At 48.2% G+C, this 18,159-nt stretch overlaps 1 long non-coding RNA gene across 1 annotated transcript; it reads left to right on the plus strand.

Moving 5' to 3' along the window:
- The first annotated feature begins 3,536 nt into the window (after positions 1–3,536).
- LOC124292882 lies at positions 3,537–5,964 on the plus strand. The gene is made up of 3 exons (XR_006902832.1): positions 3,537–4,060; positions 4,131–4,512; positions 5,882–5,964. It is a non-coding gene; the product is annotated as an uncharacterized LOC124292882 (long non-coding RNA).
- The last annotated feature ends 12,195 nt before the right edge of the window (positions 5,965–18,159 follow it).

Below are 18,159 nucleotides of genomic sequence, written 5' to 3' on the forward strand. Positions count from 1 at the left end.
ATTTATTGAGTAATGGCCTGCGGCTGTTATTCCAATTGAAGAACAGAAGGACGGAGATTTCAGTGGTCCATTCACTGACCGGCTTTGCTATTCAAAGTGGCTCTTATACCACCACGGGACGCTTATTTCTCCCGAGGAGAGATACCTACTCAACTTGCAAATTGGCAGCAAACGCCGCGGGTAAACAGGCGTCCATGAGTGTACACATTTCCGCGGGACAAACTCGATTGAATTGTATAATAACCTATAAAATATACATTGCGAAATAGCGATCGCGCTATATTCGTTCCTTCGTTCCTTCGTTCGCTCAGCAGATTATATTATACCTCCGCGTATACCCGCGACATACGTTTTACGCGATTCAATTCCATTAACCGCCGATTTCTCATGCGGCAAAGACGCATGTATCGCAGATGCGGCACCTCCGCCGCATTCCCGTCCCGTCGGAGACGTGAATGAAGCGCGGATGTAATATTCGTTGTAAATATTTATAAAACGTCGCGACGCAACGGATGCGCTGCGAGGTGGTTGTTTTGCCGGGGACGCAACGTTTATGATCTGATTACGGCATGCGAGTCGTCGAGGCCTTGCCGCTGAGCTTAATATAACTTTTCGCGCTCAGCGACGACGCCGGACGCGTTGAATTTCGGAAAACAACCGGACGTCGCCGGATCGCCGCTCGCCAGTCTGGGCAACTCCCAACTCCTCCGACATCTTTTTTCCCATTTGTAGCACGAGCTCGTGTGACACGGTCGCTTGAGCTCATTACATTTTTCTCCGCGGCTGATCGTCTCGTGCCTCCCCAACGAATCCTCGACGTAACGTCCCTGCAGCCTCGCGACATCGCGATTACACGGACTACTGGCCGAGGAGAGAATCGTCCGGCGATATCTCAGGGCGCGTGCAGGACTCCGCTGGCAAGAACATCGTCGAGGCGGTCGATCTTCCGCCCGGTTCCCACAGGCTCCAGTCGACCGCGTCTTCGTCTCGTCCCCGATCGGATGTGCACTGCGGTTTTGTGGTGCTCCAAATGAGTCGTCGCCGATTCGTGGACGAACGATTCTACCATTTTTCATTCGCACGAACTTTGGTGCTATTTTACTTCTCGTGATTTTCTTGCTCCTCTCTTTTTGCCCCCAGACTTTTTTGGCTTCAGCACCTTCCACTGCCAGATGGCCGAGGCTACGCGGGAAAATGCGATACTCCGTGCCCGTGCAGTGTGTTATGTTAATCTTCAGCCGCATGAAAAAGGAAAGCGTCTCGAACCCTTCAACGCTGACTGATTGGCGTATGTAAATTTTTTAATGACGGATCAGCCCGGGCTGTTGGCAGACGTGTGACGTCATGCTGGGCCCGAATATCGAAGCAGTTTTGATGAATACGAGAAGGTTAGCTCTTCTCCCCGAGGGCATTAGGCCCACTGCAGGTCCCTGCGACGGGGCCCCGAAGCAGTGAAAGAAGCGCTCATCTATCAATATTATACCCACTCGCCGTGAGACGAACAGAGTGCGGAGGGAGCTGTTTTTATTAATAATTTTCATGAATTTCAATGGTATCTAACGCGAAAAAGTCGAGACGATCCCTTCGTGGCCGTTCAAGTTTGGCCAAAGCTGGCACCGATGCTCCGGCCTGTCGGATTCGGCCCTGCGGAGGAAAGAGAAAAGAGCTTCGGATCGTAACACGGGGAATGAAGTAAGATAATAAGATAATTATTATTTTCAGTTTACGAGACAACGAGCCGTGTAGACAACACTACGGTCCCCGTCCGCAGTAACGCGCTATCGCGAGATCAGGGCCATTGTGATGCCCCATGGCCATCTTTTATTCCGAACATGAGAGTTATCAGGTCTCATACAACGGCGCTCCTCCTCTGCCGACTTGTGAATATATATCATCTCCGATAAAATCGAGTTGCGCGGGTCAAGAATCTCATACCCGGATACTCGTGAGCGATCCAACAGAGAGACTTCTTCAACCGACTAGACGAAGTATCCGCCCTGCGCTAATTCGGTCAATTATTCACACCAATTACTCCATACAAGTCTCGATTAAACCGATGTAAGTCGTAAATAGACGCGCCTGTCCTCGTACCGAGTCTGTCAACTCGACGCTGACTGCGGCAGGTGAGATCTGCTCCCCTTATCGTGTCCGTCTTTGTCATTGGGTTATACACACGCGATGATCGTTGCTTCTCGTCGACTCGAACTTTACATAAATACATATTTCTGTGTCACACGCTTCTATCTTATACCTACGCATAATAGGCTAGAATGGGATGAGGATATTTTTACGCAGCAAAATACAAGAATTTTATCCATTCAGATGACAGCGGTCGCATACCTAAAACTCTTACATGCGAAGCGGCTGGTCTCACGCCATACAGCTGGATGCGGCTGATTGTGGTTATTTTGACTCTTGAGTACAAATATTTATCTTCATCCCTCCGCGCATTCACACACCACATGTGGTATTAAAACCCCCCGATCATTTTATTGGTAAAGGCATTAATCTTGATCAGGAAAGTTTGAACGCATAAATTTATTCATGGCGCATACCTACGTACGCCGGCCTGGGGTTGAGTCAATATTTAAATTATTACTATTGACCATTCTTTGATTAATGGCCGGCTTGCGCGAAGCGTCGATATACCTTTCTGCGGCCTACGCCACGTTCCTTTCAATCTTAAGATGTCCTAAAAATAACGAGGCGAGAAAAGAAGCTCGTCGCGAATTTACCCCGTCACGCTCGGCTTGTGTGCAATAAAATTTTTAACGGTGATAAAGATGTGGCTCGGCCGTACGCGCGTATTAGTGATTCCGCAGTCGCGGCTGAACAATGCCGAGTGAATGATACGATGAACTTGGTACGTACATATATACGTATAATGCAGCTGCAGAAGAGTATTTATCGCCGACGGTTAAAGCTCTTGGAGACAAAAACGTATCGACGACGAATCCGGCTCCGAAACTGTCAGCCGTAACAAATTGTGACTCCGGTTGTTGGACGCCCGCCGTTGTTCCGTGATTAATTGTAACGACGTTCGTATGCTAAAAGAGATTTTTCTGTTTTTCTTTTTCCTCGCTTTTTCATTCATTCCTCCTTACCTTTTTTTCCCCACCCCCTCCCGTCGGAATATTTGCATGTCAAGGTGGATTGATGCCCGGGCATTCGGTATATCGAGAAGAAATGCATCTGAATACTCTATCGTGGTCACGAAAACGAGTCCAGAAGCGGACTCGGCGCTACTTTAACTTTCAAATACCGTCTGCCGTGCCGGTCCGATTCCGATTAAACGTCACCTGAATATCGAGTCCGCGGCACGTCGGATGCAGGAATCGATCCTGCGGCGTATAATAAACGTGCATTCATGAAAATCAAACGCGCCCGTGAACAGCGCGAATCCCCCTTTTCCTCCCATTCGTCCTTCTTCTGCTTATATTTTTTTAACCTCGGTCTCTTATCCGATATCGAGAATAGATTGTAATGCATTCGAATTCCGTAGAAAGATATTCCGGAAGTAGATTGCGCCGCGCGTCTCGAAGCTGCTCTCAGATTTTTCCATCGGCGCTCCGTAATGCGGGAGCCGTCGAACGTCGCTGCAGCCATCCTCGGTAGACAAGACAACGATACGGACAATAGTAAGATATAATTTAATCGCTCCTTTTCTTCCTCCTTTTCCCCGCTTCTCGTTCCTTCTGTGAAATGTCAGAGATACATGGCGTGGCGGTCGCGTTTGCCCGCGTCAACGTAACTCGGAAAGAAGAATTGAACGAACGGTTATATGCGGGGAGTCTTCGAGGTCTGGAACGAAGGACGTGCCTGTCCGACTGCCCGACCATGGCACGGTGAGACTGAAGAGGCTGGTATCCACCATGCGGCAAGAACCCGGAGGGATATTTCATCACGACGAACATCTGCATATTGCTATATCAACTCGAAGAAACGTCGAATGGTCCACGGGGGCATAAAGCATCCAAGGAAACATCGTAAACCATGTGATATCATCTTCCAACTTCGGCTTTGTCTCCGTATCCAGCATTCGCTTCCTCGGGCTAGCCGGGTACCTCATACATCGTATCCTATCGTTCCTCACGGCCCTCCCGAATACCTGTAACGAAAATGTTTTTCAGGAGCAGAAACTACGACTCTCCCGATGCGACTCAACCGATTATCAATTGGCCAGACACTCGCGAGGTATTTTCAAAATCGACCGCAAAAACAGCCTCTGTTCTTTTTCACTTCCCTGGATTCGTCTCGCGGATCGAAACGAGGGCGCGCAATCGGCTGTCTCCGCAAGTCAGGTCGCGCAGTGTTTCAGCCTAGCTTCCTGCAGTTAAGAACGAATGTATACGGTGCGCCAGAATTCGAGGGAACGAGCACCGTTTCACAACCATTACACCTACTGGAGCGGAACCGTGATGTTTGCAGAGGGACCTTGTGAAGTCTTCCGGCGTAACTCCATCCAGGCACTCTCTCGATGATGCGTGTACTGGCGGAACCTCGTAAAACACCGTGAGTAATTTTTCAATGAATGCTTCGTTTTCCATGGGCTTAGACGAGAGGGATAGGATGTGTGTATACGGTATACGTACGTGTAGGAAGGTACCTACCGTTTTCGTTGTTAACCCCGCGTCTGCGGAGGCGCCACAATATTCTTACGAACGTTCCTCGGTCCCCTCGAACGAAAGCATCTTTGTCTGCCCCCCAGCAATAACGAGTTTCGTGGCGGCTTGACACGACTGGGTTTCGACTCGGGTTGTGCCGAAGATAGCCGGGCCCATAGTGGTTTTTGGGCGTGTGTACCGTCTACCCACCTACCTATTTTGAGAGAGAGAATGGAAGGGAGAGCGAGAGAGAGAGCAGCGCGTTACACGGCCATACACCTGCCTACGCGCGAGGGGGCAGTTTCGGTAATAACGTATGAAAATAAATACACAAACCCGCGGTGTAACTGCAGAGGTAACATTATACGGACGTAACGTCTAGCTGAAAAGTGACTTTTTGTCGCTGGGTTATTACGCCCCAGGTTAGCCGGTGCCTAGGCAGCCTGCAGCGGGATGCGATCCGGGTAGTAGGCGAGATACCCGGCTCGAGCTATCATCGAAGCGTAACTTTTTAATGCGGGGAAAGATTCTAGAACGTAATACACGCACGCGGCCAGCTATTAACAAATGCCTTGCGTCTAAGTGCGCCGCGCGGTGCCCCGCGGGCGAATCAATTTAGAATCAATCTTGTAACCGCGGTCGAAAACTCTCCGCAGCTCCGAACCATGACTCGGAGAATCCCCTGCCCGCGTATACGATCAAGGATCGAGGATGACCGCTCCGGGCACAACAAATTAGTTTATTCCTATTCTATCCTTTCCCCCGAGTAGCTCGGACTGCTGCCTGCGCTCCGGGCTCGTCATCCTGCAGAATGCTAGATCGTCTCGAGGTTCGCTCTTTTTTCCGAATCTTTGAAAATCCAGGTCGGATTAGAAACTGGAAAAACTCGGACCTTCCCAAATCCAATATTCATTTGAGTCCGATGCGGTTTAACAAATCTAACCATGAACCCACCCCTTTCACATCTCGTTCGCTAAGGAAGGGTGTAAAATACCGCCGCAATGGGGTGGAGGATCGAACGGCGTGCAAGGGGCAGGACGAAAAGGATCGGGACGCAGCGCTTCATTGAATGAATAAAGGGCGATATCTTGGTCCCTTCGGAGTGTTTTACTATACTGGTCCCCGATCCCCGGAGAGTTTAATTATTCCCGGCATATTTACACCTATTTCTCTTTAGCGTTGACACGGGCTTGAATTTTTCCGGCGATTGAATTGCCGATAAGACGTTGTACCGGTCGACACCGCGCGAACTTAAAATTACTTATATTTCTTTGAAGGATTCCGAACGACGTGAGCAGCCCGCTGGTCAAACGGAACATCGGAAACCAATTAAAGAAAACAAATAAGCTTAGGTCTGGACGGCCAAGCTATTCGGTGCCTGCATCGGATGCTCCTTATATGCGCGGAGGATGAGAGGGGGGGGGGGTTGTTAAATTTGGTTCGTGGAACACCACGGTATCCTCTTCGGTCTAACGATATCCAGCTCTTCAATTAAAACTCGGAATTTAAACGCTCTTCTCGGTTCTGGTATTGATTTTCGATGTATCGGATTCAACGCCGACTTCTTTCATCCCAGGATCCAAATCCCGACGACTGAAAAGATCTTTTCCTTCGGCGATGTCGATGCCTTTCCCGATCTCTGGTGGCCTGGAAGTAAGAATACGAGAATGCACTTGACTGCACCGATATCTTACACCGTCCGGTAGACGTAACACGAACTTGAGATGACATTTATATGTCCGTTAAAGATTTCCGTCACACCGCGAAACTGAATGAATAGCGTGAAGAATCGAACGAGAAGCATTGCGGAGAGCCTGAATCATCATCTCCTTGACAATGAAATTCCTGGGTAACATTATCTTGTGGGAAATACGGCGGGTACGTGCATGCAATACGGCAGGAGGATCGCGGAGATGTCGAACGTCCTTTCGAGGCTGTCGGCTATTGTGTGTTGTCCAGACGTTCGCGCGAGACAAAGTGGTGGGAACGGGAATCGTGCTGGAATCCACTGCAACGTCCATTGTTTCAATCGGCTGCATATTACAATACGTATGGGTACGAAGACGGTGATGAGGTGACGAAATATGCCCGAACAATCAACAACCTATACAGTGCTGCACGTCCACCATCGCGAGATTGCCTAAGAGCTTAAGCGGCGTTCATACCGCGTCTCAATATTAAGAATACGTACGAGGAAGGTTGCCGATCAACTGTTAATTCCAAGGTTCGTTCGATCCAATCTTGTCTTAAAAATAAAACAAATTGAAAACTTTCAGGCGTAACGTTATATTCAAGCAATCCGAGTGACGATTGGAGGATTAGACAGGTTGCGGAATGAAGCGTAAAAGATTTTAACACCCGCGGTGCATCGAATATAGAGCTTGTGCTGTTATTTCTTGACACAATGCTTCGAATTATTTTCATTTGCATTCCGCTCAGCACGTAAGCGACACTCCCTGAAACGTGAATTCGATTTCTTTTCCGCCTGAGATATTCCGATCGCTGACTCATTTGATAAGTAACTACTTGTAAGCTCTGAATCGAGTTGACGTAACGGGCCGTAAGATTGACAGAATATCTTATCGTGAGAGTAACTCAAGGTTTGTTACCTGCGCAACAAGCCGTTCGATTGGTATTATATAATCACGCGTTGGCCAGTATTTGTTCATTACGCGGATTAAACCGGTGCGGAAGATCCGAAGGACAAGGGAAGGAAACGGGTCGCTTCGACAAGATTCCGCGGAATATAACCAGGAACGAGGAAATAAAAACAAGTCGCACCACTTTGGCTCTTCAGTTCTCGCGTTGGCTGGAATAGGCGCGTGGTGCGGGCGGCGTTCGTCTTCCGAAAGGATTCTAATTCGAAAGTCACACGTGGCGAGCGGCATGGCACACGTGAACATCCGACCTCGGAGTCGCCCTCCGCCTACATCTTTACCCTAATATTCTCCAAGTTTCTGGGAATCCTACCAGACCCCAAGAACCTCCCACCCAGTATGCGCAGGCCTAACGTTTTCCCGCCGCGGGTTTCCCTCGGGACTTAATTAGCCCTAATTTACAGCGGAACGTTGCCCTCCGGCCCCGGAGACCAGGGCCTCTTCGGCGTGCGTTAACGCGAGTGTCTATCCACGTGGTGAGCTGCGAGGAGGCGAGTGAAGATGTCTAATAATCCCGAACCGGAGCGACGAATAAAAGTCTACGTAGGTGCTTGAAGCGGAGACGGAGAAAACAAGACCGAACGATCGCTACGCGCCGAGACGAGAGACATTCTATCACTTTTCACTCCCTGAAGAACAATCCCCGGCTCGGGCAGGCAAAAGACGAAGGCCGAGTGGCGGACCCGGAGAGAGCACTCAAATGCGAGGACAACAATGGACCCTCAACGTCCTCTCGTGATTCAATATGCATCTGATGGACGTGAAGAGAGATACCCCAAGCCCTTCTACTACGGTAACCTCCGCCGAACTACCGCGAAGACGTGGAAGGTCGGTTTTACGTCTTCTCTCAATAAGCGATCACCTGCCTCGATGTGCTGGCGTATCGTGAGACATTGAGAAATCACTCCCTGCTTTCTCCTTCTCTCTCCCTCTCTTTCTCCCTCTCTATATTTCTTCCTCTTATTCCATCGTGGAAAAGGTCACAGGCTAACCACGTCCGGGCATCACTTCATCGGGAGAAACTCGCGTCTACGGTTTTAGGATGACCATATTTGAACCTCGATATTTAGTCGCCTGACGATATGTCTCAGGTCCACTGCTAACCCTTTAACGGCCAAGCCTCTTTCCCGTTGAAAAAAATCATTTCTCTGAACCGCGTCAAATTTTTCTCAATCAGAAGGTTTGAAAAATTACACCTTTCAAAAATGGTGTTTTCGAAGCGAAGTTATTCAGTGAAAACTTTCTTTAGAATGCGTTACTATTTTTCAAATTATTTCAGAACTTTCAGATCGAAATTAAGGAAGATATTTTAAGAAACAACTGTTTCGCACGTGTAGATGATATGCTACAATAGCCGTTGAAGGGTTAATGTCTAAAACTTTATTTCACGCTCACGGGTTTCAGTTGATCTCGGTGACCTGCTTTTCAATAATGCATGCTTCAAGTCTCGTCGAAACAACCTCATCTCTCAAACTGAAGTCACGTATTTTCGAAACGAAATGTCGTAAGCGTTACGTCGAAATCCATTTTGTTCGCCTATTTCCTGCAGAATGAGGCGATAAGCCAAAAATTGGTGACAACAAAACGACGAATGGCAGTAAGCCAGCACTGCGGTTTATTTCTAATTCTATAAAAGTAGTCGGCTCATAGAGTAAAGATGCAACATCGGACACGAGACAGCGAACGCGGTTATAATTCGCAAGCTAGTTGTGCTGTCTAGTAATGTCAACGACTCCGGACACGCATTCGCCGAGGATACAGGATGCCATGTCGCACCTTGGAGCGCGTGATCCGCTCATTAGAACCGAGGCTTGTCGCAGTTGCCCACGTGTGTTAAGAGTTAATACAGAAGCCGCGAGTAAGCGGAGAGCCGTGATCCGCCCACGCGGATAAAACGCTTACACACGGCTATGCGTGTGCGTGTGTATATTTAATTCAAATCCATCGTAGCGGGTCCGAGGATCCGCTCGAAGGTACGGACACGGACCTGCGCCAGCTTCCCTCCCACAACCCGGCTACCAATAAATTCCTGCCGGCTAGAACTACCAGCCCGCGCCTTTTTCACGGGATCTTAATCCTTATCTACGGTAGCGCGGGGCCCACGGATGCGAGCTTTCGGTTTATAGGACCCAATAAAAGTCCCCGTACCAGTTGCCAGAAACTAATTCCAATCTCACCATTGTACACCGCGGACGGCGGCGCTAAGTACGAAGGGACAACGCGAACGCGGTGGACCTTTGACGGGGGTACGTGAGTTGGCGTAAGGGGGACGGGGGAGGGAAGGAATTATAAATGCACGGTTCGTTGATAGAAAGGTTGATATAACCACAACGCAGCCATTGTCGCTCGGCGTCTCGGTCGCCTGTCCGTCCAGACGTCTCGCTCTCGCGGAGGAGGCAACTGAGATACGAACCCAAAGAACCGTGCTCGATGCATACAGATAAAAGAGCCAGCCGTCAATTGACGCGGAGTGTCCTTTTGTCCGAGAAACGCTGCCGAGCAGACTGGTGCCATCCTCGAAGTCAATGTCAACCGCGCCCGTCCCGGGCGTGTCAGAATGTCAATTATCAGTTTGTGTACCTCGTTCGAGAATGTCCTACCTGTGTAGGATACGTCCGTCTACCTATGTATGTACTCGTATATGCCACTGCACGTAATGCGGTAGCGGCCAAAAATGGAGTCGACGAACGCCGTGAGAGCAATTGTGTAATTTTAACTCGTTTTTTCAACTTACCCAAAGGTTTCTGCACCTCGTTTCTTCGACGAGGCGGACACGTTTTGCGGCATTTCGCTCACGCTGCTGCGAGATCTACACTTGATAAAAGAATACTCTTCAAGTTGAGATGCGTTGGGCCAGAAGATTTAGTGAGTGCAGCCTCAAGAGGGCGATATTCGTGTATACCAAATCCGTAGTTCAGGAAACGCTCTCAAAATATTTGACAAAAAACCCACTCAGCTGCAAGGGTAAATTATAGGTAGGTACTATTGCTGTTTATCCACCCGGTCTGCAGTTAATTATTATTAATAGTAAGCAAACGAAGAGCAGCAGCAGCAGCAGCCACTTGAGTGGGAGCATAATTAGGCGTGTGGTACAGTTCGATAGGTTAAAACAAGCCGGTACAGTCGCCGAAAGAGCATAAATCCCCATTTACAATGCAGTCAGAAGCCCCGGGGGCACACGTGTCCGCGGGTGACTGAAGTTCGCCGCAAGCCTCGTCCCTGCCGATGAATGGAACTCTTTGACTGACGAACGGAGGCCGCGTTATGCTCCGTCTGCCAGGCTGAAGTCTGTTTCCTGTTTTTGGCTGTGCCTCTTTTTTTTTTATCGAGCTGGCACAGAAAGCCAATACGAAGTGTTATTAACGAGGTTCGGTCGTGCCACCAGCAGCGGCCAGAATGCATCGCCGGTCGAGAGTTTATATAACTATATGTATTTTTTCTCCTAGTCCCAGCTCACATCCCTCGACTCGACGTTTTTCTTCTCCTATTTTTTTTTTCTTTTTTTTTTTTGTACTCTTCTTCTTCTTCTTCGTGCCTTTTATTTTCTTCCTCCTCTCCTTTTCTTTACCAGTCGCAACAGTTGATATCCTCGATGACGCGATTCTCACATCCACTGAACTGTACTCGGACATCTTTTATTCATCTCACGAGAGTCTCTCATTGACTTTGGTTTCTCGCTTCCCACTCTGGCTTCTGTTCTACGCCCGCGCTCGCCCACGTTAAACTTCCGGTACTTGGAATCCTCAAAAGTTGCAAGATCCGTTTATTTATCGCAATTTCCTGTCTGCGATCTGCTTCCACTTTTTTCCACCTGCGTGACATCCTCGCGACCAACTCTAAATCTCGCAGCTCGTCGATGTCGAAGTTACGTCAATCAGCATGATGTCCTATGTGGAAGCTCAACTACAGGCACCGAACAAACTGCTCCTGGTTTCAACAAGGATGGAGTAATTGGACGGTCACATTCTCCGCTCATGGTAGTATCCCATAAACAAGAAAAATAGACAAGATCAGAACACTTTTGGCCCTAAATCCGAAGATATTATTTTCACAAGACAGGGAACAACTAGTAATTTTTCGTGCCGTGAACAAAGTGAAGGGGCGATGTCAAAGAGCCAGTCCGTATTGTTCGACTGTCGAGACGTGCAGCGGTAATTACAATCTTCGAAAAAAACGAAAAGCCAACAGGCGATTAAAGAATGGCAAGCAGACTCGGAGCCGCAGTCGCTGGCGTTGACGTACACGCGGCATTTAGTGAAAGAAGCATCTAATCGAAGGGGTGGTCCAATTCTCAAGCGACACGGGGTCGGCACGGTGCGAGGAGAAGCGGCATCATCTGGGATTAACGAGGCGTTGACGAACAAAAGTTAATGGGGGAAGAGTGACAAGGGAAAGCCTCGACAAGTACGAAGACGCGGCATACGGAGAACTCGATCGCGGAGTTTACACGAATGCGTTCCGGTTTCTCTTGCAGAGTATAACAAGGAATGCCGTCGAAGACGTCTCCACGGCGCAGAGGGCGAGATCACCGCCAGGTGCTGCCGCGGCGCTCGCGTCTCGACGGCCGAACGATTTTGGCAAAATCGGTTTCTTTTGCCTCGAGAGCGGCGATCGGATTGATGCGACTGGCCGCCGACTACCGAGGACAAAAACATGGCGGCACGCCGGCAATTAGCACCGGACACGACCCGCGCATTCCATCAGTCTCCGGTGGCCTCAGCGAAGGTCCAGGTCTGGTCAGGAAACCGCGACTTTAATGGCGGCCCGACGACCGGTAGGTGCAACAGATCGACGAATCGCGTTTCTCAATTGACAAACCGAACGCGGGGCTTAAGCGCTTCGACCAAAGCTCCTTCGCTCCGTCGCCGATTTCGTTCCAGTTGACCGCGGAAGCGGAACAGCTGTTGGCAGTTTTTTTTAACATTTACCTTCGTTATTATCCCACGGCTGGAGGACCCAGTTCGCTATTCTCTCGCCGCCCTCGAAGGACTATCGCGTGGGTGAAGCAAAGTACCGAATTTTTCGCGTCCACAAAGAAAGGCTGAAGAATCCTTATTATACTCCGTACGTGAAATCCAAAGCGCAAGAAGCCTTTGTGCACCACGGAAATTTTACCCCATTCCGTTCGTCCGCCAGTTATATAGTCAGGGGGTGATTCTCGAAAGCCCTTATACCGTGTTATACCGATTTTTTCGTCAAACCTCGGAAATCGGAATGAAAAACCCGAACGCACCCATTGTACGGAATGCCTCTCACCGTTGTGCAACCTAGTCTTCCAATCCCACCGTCCCTCCCGAAAAAAAAACATCCCCCTATCCCCCGCAGGTGCTACCTAGCCAACATATCAACAGGTAGATTTCACTCCGAGGTCTAAATTCTCTCAGGTATAGATATATAGATATATTCAACAGATGCTTAGCTTTAATACTTCAGTGAAAGGCTAAAATAATTTCAGAAACGTAGCTCCACCATTATATTCACATTCGCGTTTACGTAATAATTAAGTTGGTCAGAATTGATTTCTGAAAGAAAAACGTGTACATGTCACGAAAGAACATTTCTATATAAAATCGATTAACCGCGCATTCTGCACTTTCATAACTCTACGATTGCACGTTCATTCTATCCTGTATCCGCTTTAAATTGAAGGTAAAATTTCACACCGTCCCCGATTACTTTCACGCGGAGAGAGAGAATTATACGCGAATGCCCGTATCCTGTGTGTTTTGGCTGTCTTGTATACCATTATTATATCCTCTTCCAGTTTCGTCAATATAATACAACGTGAGCAAACAGCACGCGGGTAATGATAAAACGATTACCTAACACTATCGTTTTAATCCCACCGGGCACCTACCAACATATCGGCTTGACTTTGTCCACGTGGAATATGGAGAATGATCCAGGAAACTTGGGCGTCTGGTTCCCACGTAATCAAGTGGGTAAGCTGGACCGTGAAACAATCGTAGAGACGAGTATTGGCTGGTTTGTTTGTGGCATATTGTTTTTGCGTCGGTGGAATGCCTAGGTGGCCGTGGAATCAATGCGCCACAGTGATGGGATTACGAATCGTTTGAAGGGCGGATACGCGTGGCCGGCGACGATCTCAAACGGCGGCATCCACTTAGACAACGCAGCCGTGCATAATTCGGGTAATCGAATATACAGGGTTAGTTGGAATGAATCGGGTTAGACACACTCGATATTATAAAATTAACCATCCTTCGAACGCCTGCGAGCGATATCCATTCGCGGCTTTGCCAGAAGCCGCGCTACAGGGTTGTTTGGTGTATATATGTAATATATAATTCATAAATTCATCCCCACGGATATGTGGTATAATTAATTGAACGGAGCACGCCTTTTTAACCTAGGATAAAAAAGCAAGGTAATAAACAAACAAAACTAAACAAAATTTAGCTGATGTGCACGGTGGATCGTTAACTTCGTTACAGCTCGTCAGGAACCAGGAACGCGCGTCCTGCCATCCGAATTACTCGGTTTTTGGACACCGAAGCGCTAAACTCCGAGCTCTGAAGCACAATTTGAACAATTGTTCCGCGGAAGGAAGTTAACCGTGAATCAATATTTGGACCGAACGAGATCGAAGGGCTGATAAATATTTTCAAACACGTATGCCGGGTGAACAAACGAATGAGTGAAAGTCCCTTTGAAAGGATTCCCCTATCGCGAACGGAGGAAACTCGTTCGGCGCACAACAAAAGCCTTTTTCTGCCTCGTGTCATTGCAGGCACAAGGCCGACAATAATAAGGCCCCGCGTCGATCGACGCCTGCGTCCACGTAGAGGTATATTGAATTTCCAAAAATCTGAAATTCCCTTGGCAGAGATTAAAATCGACAGCCAAGATTCCACAAGGGTTTTATAAGGTTCGTTGCTTTTCTGGGTTATACACCCTGATTCGAAAGGGGCGAAACGCGCCGGACTCCCTCTGTCCCACCTATACAAAATCCTGCCGACGCACATGGCTGTTGTTTTTTTTTTTTATTTTTTTTCCTTTCCATTTTTTCCTCTAATTCTTAACCCAGTGGGATCAGAGAATTCAATCGTGTACCGACTGCACGAGATTCTCACGCTGGCCCATTTCGAGAACGAGAAATTCCGTCCACATTGAAGATTGTGTAGAAAAAGCTGAAGAAAAAGTTGCGAAGTGATTGAGAAATCAAGAAGCGCGGTATGACCTCGAGCTCTGCAGCACGGAGAGTTGTTACAGCTATTGAAGAATTATTCTATTCCAGCAATAAAATCATTAATTCACAGAAATTCCATTTTAGAATGATATTGCAAGGTTCGTGCGCGGTATGTAGTAGACTTAAGGTACCGCTTTATAAAATCATACATAGTATCAAAGTGACAAACCAAAGTTTGGATGTTCGGATGTTCAGAAAGTGACGTCACCCAAATTTTTTTTTTTCTTGACGTCTTCGATCTATATAGACGAAAATCAGCTAGCCGAATTCCTCAGTCTGGAATCAACCGCGCAGTAGAGCGGACGTATGAGAATCGCGCTCCGCAGATTTCGAGTACCGGGTTCTCTATCCCCGTGGTTCCTGCACTCCGGGTCCACTACCTGGTGAAACTCGACTTCCAGGACAAGCGCTCCGTAGTTTCTGCGCTCCAGGTCCGCTACCTGGTGAAACTCGACTTCCAGGACAAGCGCTCCGTAGTTTCTGCGCTCCAGGTCCGCTACCTGGTGAAACTCGACTTCCAGGACAAGCGCTCCGTAGTTTCTGCGCTCCAGGTCCGCTACCTGGTGAAACTCGACTTCCAGGACAAGCGCTCCGTAGTTTCTGCGCTCCAGGTCCGCTACCTGGTGAAACTCGACTTCCAGGACAAGCGCTCCGTAGTTTCTGCGCTCCAGGTCCGCTACCTGGTGAAACTCGACTTCCAGGACAAGCGCTCCGTAGTTTCTGCGCTCCAGGTCCGCTACCTGGTGAAACTCGACTTCCAGGACAAGCGCTCCGTAGTTTCTGCGCTCCAGGTCCGCTACCTGGTGAAACTCGACTTCCAGGACAAGCGCTCCGTAGTTTCTGCGCTCCAGGTCCGCTACCTGGTGAAACTCGACTTCCAGGACAAGCGCTCCGTAGTTTCTGCGCTCCAGGTCCGCTACCTGGTGAAACTCGACTTCCAGGACAAGCGCTCCGTAGTTTCTGCGCTCCAGGTCCGCTACCTGGTGAAACTCGACTTCCAGGACAAGCGCTCCGTGATTTTGGCTGTCCAGGTCCTTGACCTGGTGACTTTTGACCTTGAGGACTAATTTTACGTAGTTCTGGCTGTTCAGGTCCTGCTGTGGCGAGCGAGGATTTTAAAGTTAGTTTGGAATAAAGTGGCAAAACATCGTTGAGGAATTTCACCCCGAGGTACGCAGGAGCGGCAACAGCATCTCGTCTCATTCCGCGACGCCCCATAAAAATTAATCCCGATCGTTAAACTCGCATCGTAACTGTCAAAATATACGGCCCAGATCCTGCGCGAGAAATCTTTCCTAGTACGGTGCGCGTGCACCGCCATAAAATAATTGTTCCTCACGAGCACACAACTGTCAACCGTGCACAGCGATGACGAACCGATCCACCCCTGGAATACCGATTCTAGTTCACTTTTTACAACATTATATAATATGGCGGGTGAAAAGTAGTTTTTTTTCCTTCTACATTGCTGAGTGTTCTCCATTCTCGGCAGCCTCGGATATTTGTAAAGCTTTCAGCGGGACTCGGAGGAGGAATAACTAGCTAATCATTAACGGGGGAAACCGGGATTAATCAATCATTTTGAACTGAAGTTTGGATGGACAGTAGCGAGTCGTTGAAGGGAGAGACACCCCGTATGTGCGTGGAGATACAAGGTATGCAGGGATCCGCCAACCTTCCACGACTTGTCGGGGCTTTGTCTATGGCACAATTTAAAGGTAACATATACGCACCACTATCGTAAAGGGGGATAATGGCCCTGAGGGAGCATTAAACCGAGGTATAAAGGAGCTCTCAGCCATACGCCATAAACTACCCTGCGTGCAACGAATTTGTAACATTTTATTTGCGAGGTACGAAAGAGCTTGAGCCAAGTAGGGAATGAGGTTATAGGCCATAGGGTACCCGGAACACGTGAGAGAGCAGATTTGCTACTTTGTACGTCTGTTTGACGACTGACATTTTTTATACTTATTTTCATTTTTATATTTATTTTTATTCCTTTTCGGACCGCTTCAGCCGAACCCGGGTGCTGTTTGGCAGCGGTGAAAAGCCGGCTGCCACAGCACAGATTTATGCCCGATACCCGTATGAGACACGAGGGCAGTTTTATGATCGGTTCCGTTACAAAGTTTACTCTTTGAAAAGCATCGTACCTGCAACTCGCAAGCCACCGGCTTAAGTCTGACAAAAGCATCGCGAAGTCGTTAAAGGTGCAACTCTCGTGCGATAATACCACCGAAATGCATAACACCTATGCCGTTTAATTTGTCGGCTTCACCAAATCGCCTTTTCTTCTCGGCCGTAAATTCAACTCTTTTCGCGATCAAATTCGAGCCAGCTTCTTCCTGGTGGAAATAAATAAACTTGAACACCCCGTTTCGTCGTGATTGTACCGACGGGCATTCGCACCTTCGTTAACCCGTTTTACACACGGCTGAAGCAGCAGTCCTCCTTAAATGCGCGCCGATTTTTACGGACAACCGTCTCTCCTTCTCTGACAATAAGGGTCTTATCTCATTAACGGTTGGGTCTCATCTAAAGTACCCGCAGACCCTTTTCTTGCCAGCTAAATGGCCATAGAGTCAGAGGGTAAAGGGCTGCAGCCGTAGAGATACGAACAAATTATGCTATCGGCGCGATGCACATGTGCACTTCGAGTCGTTGGAGGAAGAAAGTGGAGATTCGGATTGAGGATTCCCGGTAAGAGGAAACAGATTTAAAGGAATTGATTACTTTACAGACTCGTTTCACAATTTACGGTGCTCCCATTCCTCGAAATTTTTCATTCCTTTCGTTTCAAAAATTCACTTCTTGTTAACTCGTTTTTAATTAGGGTTATCGGAAAATTTTCACAATTACCAGTTAATACGGCGCTGATTTCAATTGATACGCCAATAACAGGTGAAAAAATAAATGACAGAAAATATGTTTTTTTTTTTATCATTCGCTTCGTTCGACGTATTGGATAAGAAGAATGTCAACCTTAACAAAGATCTTGATATTTGTAAATACAAATTAGTCGCGAAGCTGGAGACGACGATTCTTTTTCTCGGTGCATTCCGTAAAGCCGGGTTGGAATATTTTTTCGCTTGGTAAAAATCCAGTAGATAGAATCGACAAAGGCGCGATTGGAAGCCGGACATTATCGTATGCTTATGCGTGTATAAGATACACGTGCGGTGTAAGAGAACGCATCGCGTCGCCAATCGCGATTCGCTAATCGTTAACCCCTGGCCGAAGAGCGAATATATCGAGCCTAAAGATACCGGGGTTTTATTTATGTAGCGTCAGCGTTGGTTGGCCAATTAGGCGAGGGGTTGGAGTAATAATTGGCGTCGCTAATTACGGTTCGGATGCACTCCTCCAGCCGATTTATAATAGAACCCCGGCTGGGTGGAAACCGCAGCGATGATCGGAGCGTTAAGATCTAGGCGAAGAACGTAGCGATCATTTGACTCGGCTGGACCAATAAATACATATAAGGATGGTATGATCAACACCGATGAGCCGGCGCAGCGCGTTTTATGCAGACATTCGCACCTTCCTCTGTAATTATATCAACCTAAAATCAAGGATGAATTAACCGCGAATTAAGGAGCGTATAAACTGCCCTCCGTTATATACCCGCTCCGAACACTAACCTTGTAATCATAATCACGCGATAGGTATATAACAGTTTTACCCG

This window comes from Neodiprion lecontei, chromosome 2, assembly GCF_021901455.1.
Source record: "Neodiprion lecontei isolate iyNeoLeco1 chromosome 2, iyNeoLeco1.1, whole genome shotgun sequence".
NCBI lineage: Eukaryota > Metazoa > Arthropoda > Insecta > Hymenoptera > Diprionidae > Neodiprion > Neodiprion lecontei.